The following is a 13,343-nucleotide window of genomic DNA, read 5'->3' as shown; positions in this document are numbered from 1 at the left end:
CTGTAAACAAAAACAGGATTTGAGTCTAATTTTTTGTATGTATTTAAATCATTCAGTTGTCTGAGACACTCTTCATTATATTTTTCCCTGTCCATTATAACAGTGCCTCCGCCCTTATCGGCCGGCTTCACCACTATCTTGTCATTATCCTGTAGTTGTTTTAGTGCTGTTTGTTCTACTTTGGTCAAATTTGAAGTATAATTAATTTTAAGGTGTTTAATGTCTCTATGGACTAATTCTAAGAATGTTTCCATTGGGGCTGACCTAAATTGCGAAGGATTGAATAGTGACCTATTTTTGACTTCTGCATGTTTGTATTTATTTGGGTCAGGAGTCTTATTATTCACAATAGGACTGTTAAGAAAGTATTTTTTAATACATAAGTTACGTATAAATTTCTGCACTCCTATATAGGTGTCAAATTTATTGATTCTATAACTGGGTGCGAAATTAAGACCTTTGTCCAGAACAGAAATTTGTGCTCTTGTTAGTTCTATCTCGGATAGGTTAAAGATACCTTTTCCTATCTCTTTATTGTCAATTCTCGCTACTTCAGTTATGTTCTTATTCATTATTTTCTTCCTTTCTCTTAATATTCTGTTCTGTCCATATTCCTTCTCCTTTTGTTGAACAGGTCCGAGTTTGTGCGATTGTATTTTCGTTTGCCTGCTTCTAAAAAAACTTCCTCATCTTCTTCTGAACTAAATCTATTTAGGTCCTCGAATCTGTTATATGTAGGGATATCTTCCTGATAATAAACTCTTTGTTTTTTAAAAGGGTTTCTAGGTTGCTGCCATTCATTATCCTCCTTCCTTTCCTGTTCTATACGATGGTAATTCCCCTTATGTTGTGCATAATTCCCTGACTGATGTTGATTCTTTTTATACCCTTGTCTGGATTCCTTTTCGTTGTTATGTGAATAATAGTTCTCTCTCTCTCTATGTGCCAGCGTATGGTAATGATGTTTGTTATTATTGCTATTATTATATGTATTTCTATTGTAGTATCCGGGTCTCATTTCATTATTTCTATTCTCTACAAAGAATTTTTCTTTGCTATTGTTATAATTATTTACTCTCATATTCTTGATTTTAAAATTCCTTTCCTTCCTTTCCTTATAGTCCTCATGGTCTCTAAAATATTTCTTTCTTTTAGTATTTTTTATTTCTTTCTTTAAGGTATCCAAATTATCGGCTATTTTTTGTGATAATTCATTGTAACTTTTATTGTTCATATGTGGAATTATTTTTTGCTCTAACATATTGATTTCTTCATTTGCTTCATCTAATAATTTTTTTCTCTCACTTATAATTAGATTCATGAGTTTCTTAGTACATTCCTCTAAAATATGATTCCATTTTGTTATGAACATTAAGTTATCCTGTCCAAATGTCGGATTTTTTAATATTCTCAGCCCCCTTGGTGTAATTTGTTCCTTTAAGTATTTCTCTAATGTGACTATTTCAAGATGGTATTTGATTTCCTTAGACATTAGTTTTTCTACTTCTCTTAACAGGTTCTCCAAAGAATCATTAGTGTTTTCGGAGTTATCAAAAAAATCATCCGCACATGATGTAGTTGTGCGTCTGTTCAAAAATAGAGACATAGCGGTTCTATTTAAATCCTTTCCGGGATCTGGTCTAACTACGTGTATCTGCAAATTTATTTTATTAGAACAGACACGATGACTCGGGTATTAAATTCGGGTAGTAGTGTTTGTTACTTTTTATGATATTCACTAATAGGTACAGTTATTTTGGTGTAAGTCTGCCTATTTCTACAAATAACGGACAGCGTATTGCTTAAAAACTGTATATGATACCAATATGTAAGAAACTATTGTTTAGCGTGCTCTATAGTGAAACTATAGTGAAACTATTGTTTAGTGAAACTATTGTTTAGCGTGTTCTATAGTGCTTAGTATAGTACTTAAACAAACTATTGTTTAGCGTGCTCTATAGTACTTAATGTGACTATACATAACTTATATATATATATATATAATCTCATACAAAAACAATATCAACCAAAACAATATCATATAAATTGTAAAAATGTGTGAAGTGTGTGAAATGTAAAAACTTATGTGAAGTTCACTCAGATCGCTTCGTGATAATTATATAAAAAAGTTATACAAAAAGTTATACAAAAAGAAAGTGCTACACAATATTGCGACATCAAATGATATACAATAGCTTAACCTAGCAGCCAAGTTTACAAAAAATAGTGAAGTAAGGACTAGACAATACAGCCTAGTGTACAATAAATGTGGTATAAAAAACAAAAATGATAACAAATACCAAAGTATCACAAAAGGAAAATGAATGGAATAAATGTGATAACAAATATAATTGGTGGCACTAGTTGGCAAGTGGGCCTGGCACACACGCTGACAGGCAGGCAACTTCAATTAGATTACACTAGCAGATGGATGTTTCACAATCCAAATTTTTTTTAAAAAAAATATTTACACTACTGTTATAACAAATATGATTGGTGGCACTAGTTGGCAAGTGGGCCAGGCACACACGCTGGGAGCCAGGCAACTGCAATTAGATTACACTAGCTGACTGATGTTTCACAGTCAAAAAAGTTTTTTTTTTTTTAAATATTTACAATACTGTTATAACAAATATGATTGGTGGCACTATTTGGCAAGTGGGCCTGGCAAACACGCTGGCAGGCAGGCAACTTCAATTAGATTACACTAGCAGACTGATGTTTCACATTAAAAAAGTTTTTTTTAAAAATATTTACACTACTGTTATAACAAATATGATGGCTGGCACTAGTTGGCAAGTGGGCCTGGCACACACACTGGCAGGCAGGCAGGCAACTGCAATTCAATTGCACTAGCAGACTGATGATTCACAGTCAAAAAAGTTATTTTTTTAAATATTTACAATACTGTTATAACAAATATGATTGGTGACACTAGTTGGCAAGTGGGCCTGGCACACACGCTGGCAGGCAGGCAACTTCAATTAGATTACACTAGCAGACTGATGTTTCACAGTCAAAAAAGTTTTTTTTTTAAATATTTACACTATTGTTTTAACAAATATGATTGGTGGCACTAGTTGGCAAGTGGGCCTGGCACACACGCTGGGAGGCAGGCAACTGCAATTAGATTACACTAGCTGACTGATGTTTCACTGTCAAAGACGTTTTTTAAAAAATATTTACAATACTGTTATAACAATTATGATTGGTGGCACTAGTTGGCAAGTGGGCCTGGAAAACAAGCTGGCAGACAGGCAACTGCAATTTAATTGCACTAGCAGACTGATGATTCACAGTCAAAAAAGTTTTTATTTTAAATATTTACACTACTGTTATAACAAATATGATTGGTGGCACTAGTTGGCAAGTGGGCCTAGCACACACGCTGGCAGGCAGGCAACTGCAATTCAATTGCACTAGCAGACTGATGATTCACAGTCAAAAAAGTTTTTATTTTAAATATTTACAATACTATTATAACAAATATGATTGGTGGCATTAGTTGGCAAGTGGGCCTGGCACACACGCTGGCAGGCAGGCAACTTCAATTAGATTACACTAGCAGACTGATGTTTCACAGTCAAAAAAGTTTTTTTTTTAAATATTTACACTACTGTTATAACAAATATGATTGCTGGCACTAGTTGGCAAGTGGGCCTGGCACACACGCTGGGAGGCAGGCAACTGCAATTAGATTACACTAGCTGACTGATGTTTCACAGTCAAAAACGTTTTTTTTTTTAAATATTTACAATACTGTTATAACAAATATGATTGGTGGCACTAGTTGGCAAGTGGGCCTGGCACACACGCTGGCAGGCAGGCAACTGCAATTCAATTGCACTAGCAGACTGATGATTCACAGTCAAAAAAGTTTTTGATTTTAAATATTTACACTACTGTTAAAACAAATATGATTGGTGGCACTAGTTGGCAAGTGGGCCTGGCACACATGCTGGCAAGCAGGCAACTGCAATTCAGTTGCACTAGCAGACTGATGATTCACAGTCAAAAAAGTTTTTATTTTACATATTTACAATACTGTTGTAATAAATATGATTGGTGGCACTAGTTGGCAAGTGGGCCTGGCACACACGCTGGCAGGCAGGCAACTTCAATTAGATTACACTAGCAGACTGATGTTTCACAGTCAAAAAAGTTTTTTTTTAAATATTTACACTACTGTTATTACAAATATGATTGCTGGCACTAGTTGGCAAGTGGGCCTGGCACACACGCTGGGAGGCAGGCAACTGCAATTAGATTACACTAGCTGACTGATGTTTCACAGTAAAAAAAGTTTTTTTAAAAAATATTTGCACTACTGTTATAACAAATATGATTGGTGGCACTATTTGGCAAGTGGGCCTGGCACACACGCTGGCAGGCAGGCAACTGCAATTCAATTGCACTAGCAGACTGATGATTCACAGTCAAAAAAGTTTTTTATTTTAAATATTTTTAATACTGTTATAACAAATATTATTGGTGGCACTCGTTGGCAAGTGGGCCTGGCACACACGCTGACAGGCAGGCAACTTCAATTAGATTACACTAGCAGATGGATGTTTCACAGTCCAAAATTTTAAAAAAAAAATATTTACACTACTGTTATAACAAATATGATTGGTGGCACTAGTTGGCAAGTGGACCAGGCACACACACTGGGAGCCAGGCAACTGCAATTAGATTACACTAGCTGACTGATGTTTCACAGTCAAAAAAGTTTTTTTTTAAATATTTACAATACTGTTATAACAAATATGATTGGTGGCACTAGTTGGCAAGTGGGCCTGGCACACACGCTGGGAGGCAGGCAACTGCAATAAGATTACACTAGCTGACTGATGTTTCACTGTCAAAGACGTTTTTTTTTTAAATATTTACACTATTGTTTTAACAAATATGATTGGTGGCACTAGTTGGCAAGTGGGCCTGGCACACACGCTGGGAGGCAGGCAACTGCAATTAGATTACACTAGCTGACTGATGTTTCACTGTCAAAGACGTTTTTTAAAAAATATTTACAATACTGTTATAACAATTATGATTGGTGGCACTAGTTGGCAAGTGGGCCTGGAAAACAAGCTGGCAGACAGGCAACTGCAATTTAATTGCACTAGCAGACTGATGATTCACAGTCAAAAAAGTTTTTATTTTAAATATTTACACTACTGTTATAACAAATATGATTGGTGGCACTAGTTGGCAAGTGGGCCTAGCACACACGCTGGCAGGCAGGCAACTGCAATTCAATTGCACTAGCAGACTGATGATTCACAGTCAAAAAAGTTTTTATTTTAAATATTTACAATACTATTATAACAAATATGATTGGTGGCATTAGTTGGCAAGTGGGCCTGGCACACACGCTGGCAGGCAGGCAACTTCAATTAGATTACACTAGCAGACTGATGTTTCACAGTCAAAAAAGTTTTTTTTTTAAATATTTACACTACTGTTATAACAAATATGATTGCTGGCACTAGTTGGCAAGTGGGCCTGGCACACACGCTGGGAGGCAGGCAACTGCAATTAGATTACACTAGCTGACTGATGTTTCACAGTCAAAAACGTTTTTTTTTTTAAATATTTACAATACTGTTATAACAAATATGATTGGTGGCACTAGTTGGCAAGTGGGCCTGGCACACACGCTGGCAGGCAGGCAACTGCAATTCAATTGCACTAGCAGACTGATGATTCACAGTCAAAAAAGTTTTTGATTTTAAATATTTACACTACTGTTAAAACAAATATGATTGGTGGCACTAGTTGGCAAGTGGGCCTGGCACACATGCTGGCAAGCAGGCAACTGCAATTCAGTTGCACTAGCAGACTGATGATTCACAGTCAAAAAAGTTTTTATTTTACATATTTACAATACTGTTGTAATAAATATGATTGGTGGCACTAGTTGGCAAGTGGGCCTGGCACACACGCTGGCAGGCAGGCAACTTCAATTAGATTACACTAGCAGACTGATGTTTCACAGTCAAAAAAGTTTTTTTTTAAATATTTACACTACTGTTATTACAAATATGATTGCTGGCACTAGTTGGCAAGTGGGCCTGGCACACACGCTGGGAGGCAGGCAACTGCAATTAGATTACACTAGCTGACTGATGTTTCACAGTAAAAAAAGTTTTTTTAAAAAATATTTGCACTACTGTTATAACAAATATGATTGGTGGCACTATTTGGCAAGTGGGCCTGGCACACACGCTGGCAGGCAGGCAACTGCAATTCAATTGCACTAGCAGACTGATGATTCACAGTCAAAAAAGTTTTTTATTTTAAATATTTTTAATACTGTTATAACAAATATTATTGGTGGCACTCGTTGGCAAGTGGGCCTGGCACACACGCTGACAGGCAGGCAACTTCAATTAGATTACACTAGCAGATGGATGTTTCACAGTCCAAAATTTTTAAAAAAAAATATTTACACTACTGTTATAACAAATATGATTGGTGGCACTAGTTGGCAAGTGGACCAGGCACACACACTGGGAGCCAGGCAACTGCAATTAGATTACACTAGCTGACTGATGTTTCACAGTCAAAAAAGTTTTTTTTTAAATATTTACAATACTGTTATAACAAATATGATTGGTGGCACTAGTTGGCAAGTGGGCCTGGCACACACGCTGGGAGGCAGGCAACTGCAATAAGATTACACTAGCTGACTGATGTTTCACTGTCAAAGACGTTTTTAAAAATATTTACAATACTGTTATAGCAAATATGATTGGTGCCACTAGTTGGCAAGTGGGCCTGGAAAACACGCTGGCAGGCAGGCAACTGCAATTTAATTGCACTAGCAGACTGATGATTCACAGTCAAAAAAGTTTTTATTTTAAATATTTACACTACTGTTATAACAAATATGATTGGTGGCACTAGTTGGCAAGTGGGCCTAGCAAACACACTGGCAGGCAGGCAACTGCAATTCAATTGCACTAGCAGACTGATGATTCACAGTCAAAATTTTTTTTATTTTAAATATTTACAATACTGTTATAACAAATATGATTGGCTGCACTAGTTGACAAGTGGGCCTGGCACACACGCTGGCAGGCAGGCAACTTCAATTAGATTACACTAGCAGACTGATGTTTCACAGTCAAAAAGTTTTTTTTAAAAAATATTTACACTACTGTTATAACAAATATGATTGCTGGCACTAGTTGGCAAGTGGGCCTGGCACACATGCTGGGAGGCAGGCAACTGCAATTAGATTACACTAGCTGACTGATGTTTCACAGTCAAAAAAGGTTTTTTTTTAAATATTTACAATACTGTTATAACAAATATGATTGGTGGCACTAGTTGGCAAGTGGGCCTGGCACACACGCTGGCAGGCAATTCAATTGCACTAGCAGACTGATGATTCACAGCCAAAAAAGTTTTTATTGTAAAAATTTACACTAGTGTTATAATAAATATGATTGGTGGCACTAGTTGGCAAGTGGGCCTGGCACATACACTTGGAGGCAGGCAACTGCAATTAGATTGCACTAGCTGACTGATGTTTCACAGTCAAAAAAGTTTTTTTAAAAAAATATTTACAATACTGTTATAACAAATATGATGGCTGGCACTAGTTGGCAAGTGGGCCTGGCACACACGCTGGCAGACAGGCAACTGCAATTTAATTGCACTAGCAGACTGATGATTCACAGTCAAAAAAGTTTTTATTTTAAATATTTAAAATACTGTTATAACAAATATGATTTGTGGCACTAGTTGGAAAGTGGGCCTGGCACACACGCTGGCAGACAGGCAACTGCAATTAAATAACACTAGCAGACTGATGTAAAAAAATTTTTAAGAAAAGTTACACTAATGTTACAACAGATAGGAGTGGTGGCACTGAGGATGGAAGTAGGCACAGTATATTCTGGTGGCCTGACACACAGGCTGGCACTAATGTTACACCAGATATAAGTGGTGGAAAACAGAGCTATTAATCACAGTGTATGATGTGGACCTGACACACAGGCCTGATGGAAAATGAAATTAGATTACACTAGCAAAATTATATAAAAGTTTTTTTTTTTTAATTTACACTAATGTTAAGCAGATATCAGTGGTGGCACTAATCACAGTATATGCTGTGAGCCTCACACACAGGCTGACAGGCAGGAAAATGCAAATAAAATTACAAAAAAAAAAACAAAACAAAAAAAACACTGAAGTTCTAGCCCTAAAAAGGGCTTTTTGGGCTGAAGTTCTAGCCCGAAAAAGGGCTTTTTGGGGTGCTGTCCTTACAGCAGAGATTAGATGAGTCCTTCAGGACTGTAGTGGACACTAAATACACTAGCCTAGCTATCTATTTCCCTATAATATCAGCAGCAGCAGCAGCAGCACTAAACCTCCTCTCACTAAGAATGCAGTATCGTAATGAATCTAAAATGGCTGCTGCCCAGGAGCTGGGAGGGTCTGGAAGGGAGTGTCTGCTGCTGATTGGCTCAAATGTGTCTGCAGACTGTGAGATACAGGGTCAAAGTTTCCTCAATGATGACGAATAGGGGGCAGATCGAACATCGCATATGTTTGCCCGCCGCGGCGAACGCTAACAAGCTAAGATCGCCGGGAACTGTTCTCCAGTGAACAGTTTGCGACATCACTAATTGCAAAGTGTGCCTCAATACATTAACATCTATACAATGCTAAAGGCATTAGTGTTGCAAACATTAAAATATAATTTTGTAAGAGGGCTGTTTTTGCCTTTTTAACACAGAGTTTGGCATTTCTTATACATCCACAATTGTCACTATGAGCCTGAAGATCAAAAACTCTGAAAATATCTTTGGGGGGTTTGAGCATAATATTGCAATATATGTGTCTCTCTTCACATCCAGAACTTGAAATACCTGGATAAACATCTTTCAAACTAAAATATATCTTTCTAAAATTCTTTAAGGGACCTCATAGTACTGATGAGACATCTTAGATCATCTTGCCAGAGCAGAAAGCTTTAGATCATTGGGCCCTTAGAGAGTATTTAGCAGCTGACTGGTGTGCCCACTCTGGTGCACAAGCTTTATTAATAGATAAGTTAGTGTATGCTGTGTTTGTATGCACCAATCATCTCCAAGATCAAAAGCAAAAAGGGCCAGTGCTAGGATTTTTAGCAACACAGGTGAAGACACATTTTGAAAACAACTGCATGATGAGAGCAGGCCCTGTCAATTACCCTGAAAAATGAGTATGAGGTGATTAATCTTTGCCACCTAGGAAAAAGAGCAGAAACTGTTTTTTTAGATTTGTGGTTGCTGATTCACTCTTGCAAGCCTGAACTGTAAGTTCTCAGAAGCTGTGAATGTATTCTAATAAATTTTCTCATAAGTATCAATTTTTCCAGTGAAGTAATGACAAGTTTTGACCAGGGGACCAGTACAACTCACATTTATTTTGGACAAGTTTCACTGTACAGTATATTGATGATAATGAACATGTATAGAACATGATTAGACTAATAAACACAGCATTCCACACTAATAAAATATATACCACTCTGTATAATGATGTTGAGTGTTCACCCACTAAAAAACAAAATCAGCTGCCCTGTATAAAGATGATAGGTGCCTATACACTGATGGTCATTGTCAGACATTGTACAGGTGAAGATAGTCTATTTATGTTTTGCAGTATTTTAAAAGTTGTAGGACTGTCTTCCACTAGTGTCCTTCAGCCCCAGTAATACCCATTAGGCTGTGGGTGGAGGTATATCCACTGCTGTCGCTCTACTAACTTATAGAAAGGCTGCTAAAGTTTTGCAGAGATCACAGGGTCTGTGCAGTAAGATATTTCAGCCACATGCAAAATCAAGAGTGCCTTTATTTAAACTCCAAACTGTTCCACTGAATCAATGTGCAAATTTTCAATCTTTCCATTAACAACATAAATGTTTATGCAGCATTCCCTGGAGATATTCCTGATTCATATATTCTCAACACTTTTCCCCTTTTACAGGTTTGAGATGGGTGAATTCCATTAAAGATTGTTGTTTGTTAAAGGAACAGTCTAGTCAAAATTAAACGTGTATGATTCTGGTAGAGCAGGCAATTTTAAAAAGCTTTCTAATTTACTCCTATTATCAATGTTTTCTTCATTCTCTTGGTATCTTTATTTGAATGTATGCTTAGAAGCAGGCCCATTTTTAATTCAGCACATGGGTAGCGCTTGCTGATTGGTGGCTACATTTAGACACTAATCAGAAAGTGCTACCCAGGTGCTGAACTAAAAATGGTCCGGCTCCTATGCTTACATTAGAAAGTTGCTTAAAATTGCTTGCTCTATCTGAGTCATGAAAGTTTAATTTTGACTTTACTATTCCTTTAAGTACTTCATTTATTTTTTTTATTCATGTGTCTTACTGTCTGTGTGAACATTTGTATAATTCTTTGATAAGTAGCGAGTTATTACATGTTTGTATTTGTGTGTTTTAAATACCCAAAAGAAATAATTGTGACAAAACAATCTCTATTAGCTAGGCACTAAAGGTGGAAAAATTGAATGTCTGTGAGCATGTTAGTCAGGAAATACATTACCTGTGGTAAATTAGAACATATGCAAATATGGAGTAGATCCCAGAAGTGTGTGCAGCAAGAGTCCACTTAAATGACTTACGTATTAGAGTTACTTTCCCTCAAGGTATGTTTTATGCTCCTCCATAACCTGCTTTGCCATTGCTAATACAGGCAAAAAACTGCACTAATCTGTGGTCAATCAACACTGTTTCTCCATGACCCTTAAATCAGTCCACCCCTATTTAACTGTTGTCCGCTCCTATTGCAAGTTCCTGTAAACTGTGTCCTCAGTCTTGCTTCTGTGAACCACAGGACTTGTAGTTCTCAGTGTCCTGCAACTGTTATAAGCTCTTCCTGCTCTTACCTATAGTCAGTAATGTCAGCAAATCAAGAGTTTCATGAGACTAAATACCCTGACATAAAGCTTTGTCAAAGCAAAAAAGACTCAGATCGACATATATCTTAGCAAAAGCATTTTCAAGCCCAACTAAAAATATGAACTGCTTTTGTGTACATTTTATTTTTTTGTGATACTGGAATAAAGAAGTCTATACATATATAATATAGATTGTTATACTAGGTGATAAACCTGCCCAGAGGACAGTCTATTTTTTAAAAGCTACAAACCCCAAAGCTAATATAACAAAAAATATAAAATGTAAAATTACAGAAAAAAATAAACAAAGCTATCCAAAATTAAAAATTTAAACCTAAATCAATACCTCATAAAAATAAAAAATCCCCCCAAAAATAAAACACATCTATCAAGAAACTACCAATAGCCCTTAAAAGGGCCTTTTGTAGGGCATTGTCCTAAATAAATCCGCTCTTTTACATTAAAAAATTACAAAGTAGCCCCTAACAGTAAAACCCCCCACCCAACCAACCCCCCCAAAATAAAAAAAAACTAAGTCTAAAAATCCTAAGCTACACATTGCCCTTAAAGGGGCATTTGTATGGGCATTGCCCTTAAAATGGCATTTAGCTCTTTTACTTCCCTTAAACGGACAATCAGTTCTTTTACAGCCCAAAAAACCCTAATCGAAATAAAAAAGCCACCTCAAAAAATAAAAAAAATCATAAGACTAAGCCCCAAATAGGTACTGACTGTTCATGAAGTCCGGCAGTGAAGGTCTACTTCCATGCGACTCCATAATCTTCTATCTTCAACCGGAGCGAAGGCGGTGCAGAACGGAGGTGTGGAGCGGTCTTCCCCTATGCATGGATCCGGAGCTGCAGTCCTCAGCGGTGGTCTTCAACGGCGGCAATCCTCAGTGGCAATCCTTAGCAGCGTGGAGGCTCCTTTTCATCCGATCTCCGTTGTACACTAAAAATTAAATAGAAGGTACCGCATTCAATTTGGGGTACCTTACATTCCTATTGGCTGAAATTTTGAAATCAGACAATAGGATTAGAGCTACTGAAATCCTATTGGCTGTTTAAATCAGCCAATAAGATTTAAGTATCTCTCATCCTATTGGCTGATTTCAAAATTTCAGCCAATAGGAGTGCAAGGTACTCCAATAAATATGGGGTACCTTGCATTCAATCTTCAGTGTGCGGCGGACGATCGCTTTGGACTGCCGCTGCTGAAGACCGCCGCTGAGGGCCGCCGCTGAGGACTGCCGCTGAGGACCCACACATCAGGGAAGCCAGCTCTGCACCTCCGCTCTACAGCGCTTTCTCTCCGGATGAAGATTGAAAATGATGGAGCAGCCTGGAAGAAGACCTTCTCAGCCTGACTTCAGGAACAGTGAGTACCTATTTGGGGCTTAGTCTTAAAAGAGCTGTTTAACTTAGGGCAATGCCCTACAAATGGCCCTTTTAAGGGCTATTGATAGTTTATTGTTAGGTTAGAGGATGTTTTTATTTTGGGGGGGGGGCTTTTTTGTTTTTATAGGGGTATTAGATTAGGTGTAATTTTTATTATTTTGGATAATTTCATTTATTATTTTTTGTAATCTTAGAGTTTTTATTTTTTGCAATTTTATAGTTTTTATTTTTTATAATGTAATTTTTAAAATTTCATAGTGTTAGTATTTTTTTAATGTAATTTAGTTTTTTTATTTTTCGTTAATTTTATTGTTTTAACCCCTTAACGACCAAGGACGTACTAGGTACGTCCTGAAAAAACTGTCAGTTAGTGAAAATGGACGTACCTGGTACGCCCTTGGTCTAATTGAGCGCTGGGAGTGATTGCGATCACTTCCAGCAGCTCTCAGGGTATTGCAGTGATGCCTCAATATTGAGGCATCCTGCAATACCCTTATTTAAGCATCCGATGCAGAGAGAGCCACTCTGTGACCCTCTCTGCATCGGCCATCGATGGTGCTGATCATTGGTGGATGGAAGCTGCTGCTGGGAGGCGGGTGGGAGGACCATCAATGATTGCTTCCTGTTCCTAGATTCTGAAAGTGTGTTCGTGAGCGTGGTAGCTGACTGCCAGTACCCAAGATGGCAGGAAATAGGTAGAGGGGGGAGGGTTAGAGAGCTGTATGGGGGGAATCAGGGAGGTTGGGGACTAAGGCGGGATCCAGCACTGCAGAATAAATATATTGAAAAAAAAATGCTTTTTATTTTAGTACTGGCAGACTTTCTTAAGATTGCGGTGACAATTGTGAGGTGGAGGAGGGAAAAGAGCTGTTTGAGGGGGGTCAGGGAGGGATCAGGGGTGAGATATGGGAGACTGATCTCTACACTAAAGCTAAAATTAACCCTACATGCTACCTAATTAACCCCTTAACTGCTAGGCATAATACAAGTGTGGTGTGCAGCAGCATTTAGCGGCCTTCTAATTACCAA

Source organism: Bombina bombina, chromosome 6, assembly GCF_027579735.1.
Source record: "Bombina bombina isolate aBomBom1 chromosome 6, aBomBom1.pri, whole genome shotgun sequence".
NCBI classification, from domain to species: Eukaryota; Metazoa; Chordata; class Amphibia; order Anura; family Bombinatoridae; genus Bombina; species Bombina bombina.
The sequence above is the reverse complement of the archived record's forward strand: the minus strand, read 5'-3'. Positions refer to the sequence as shown.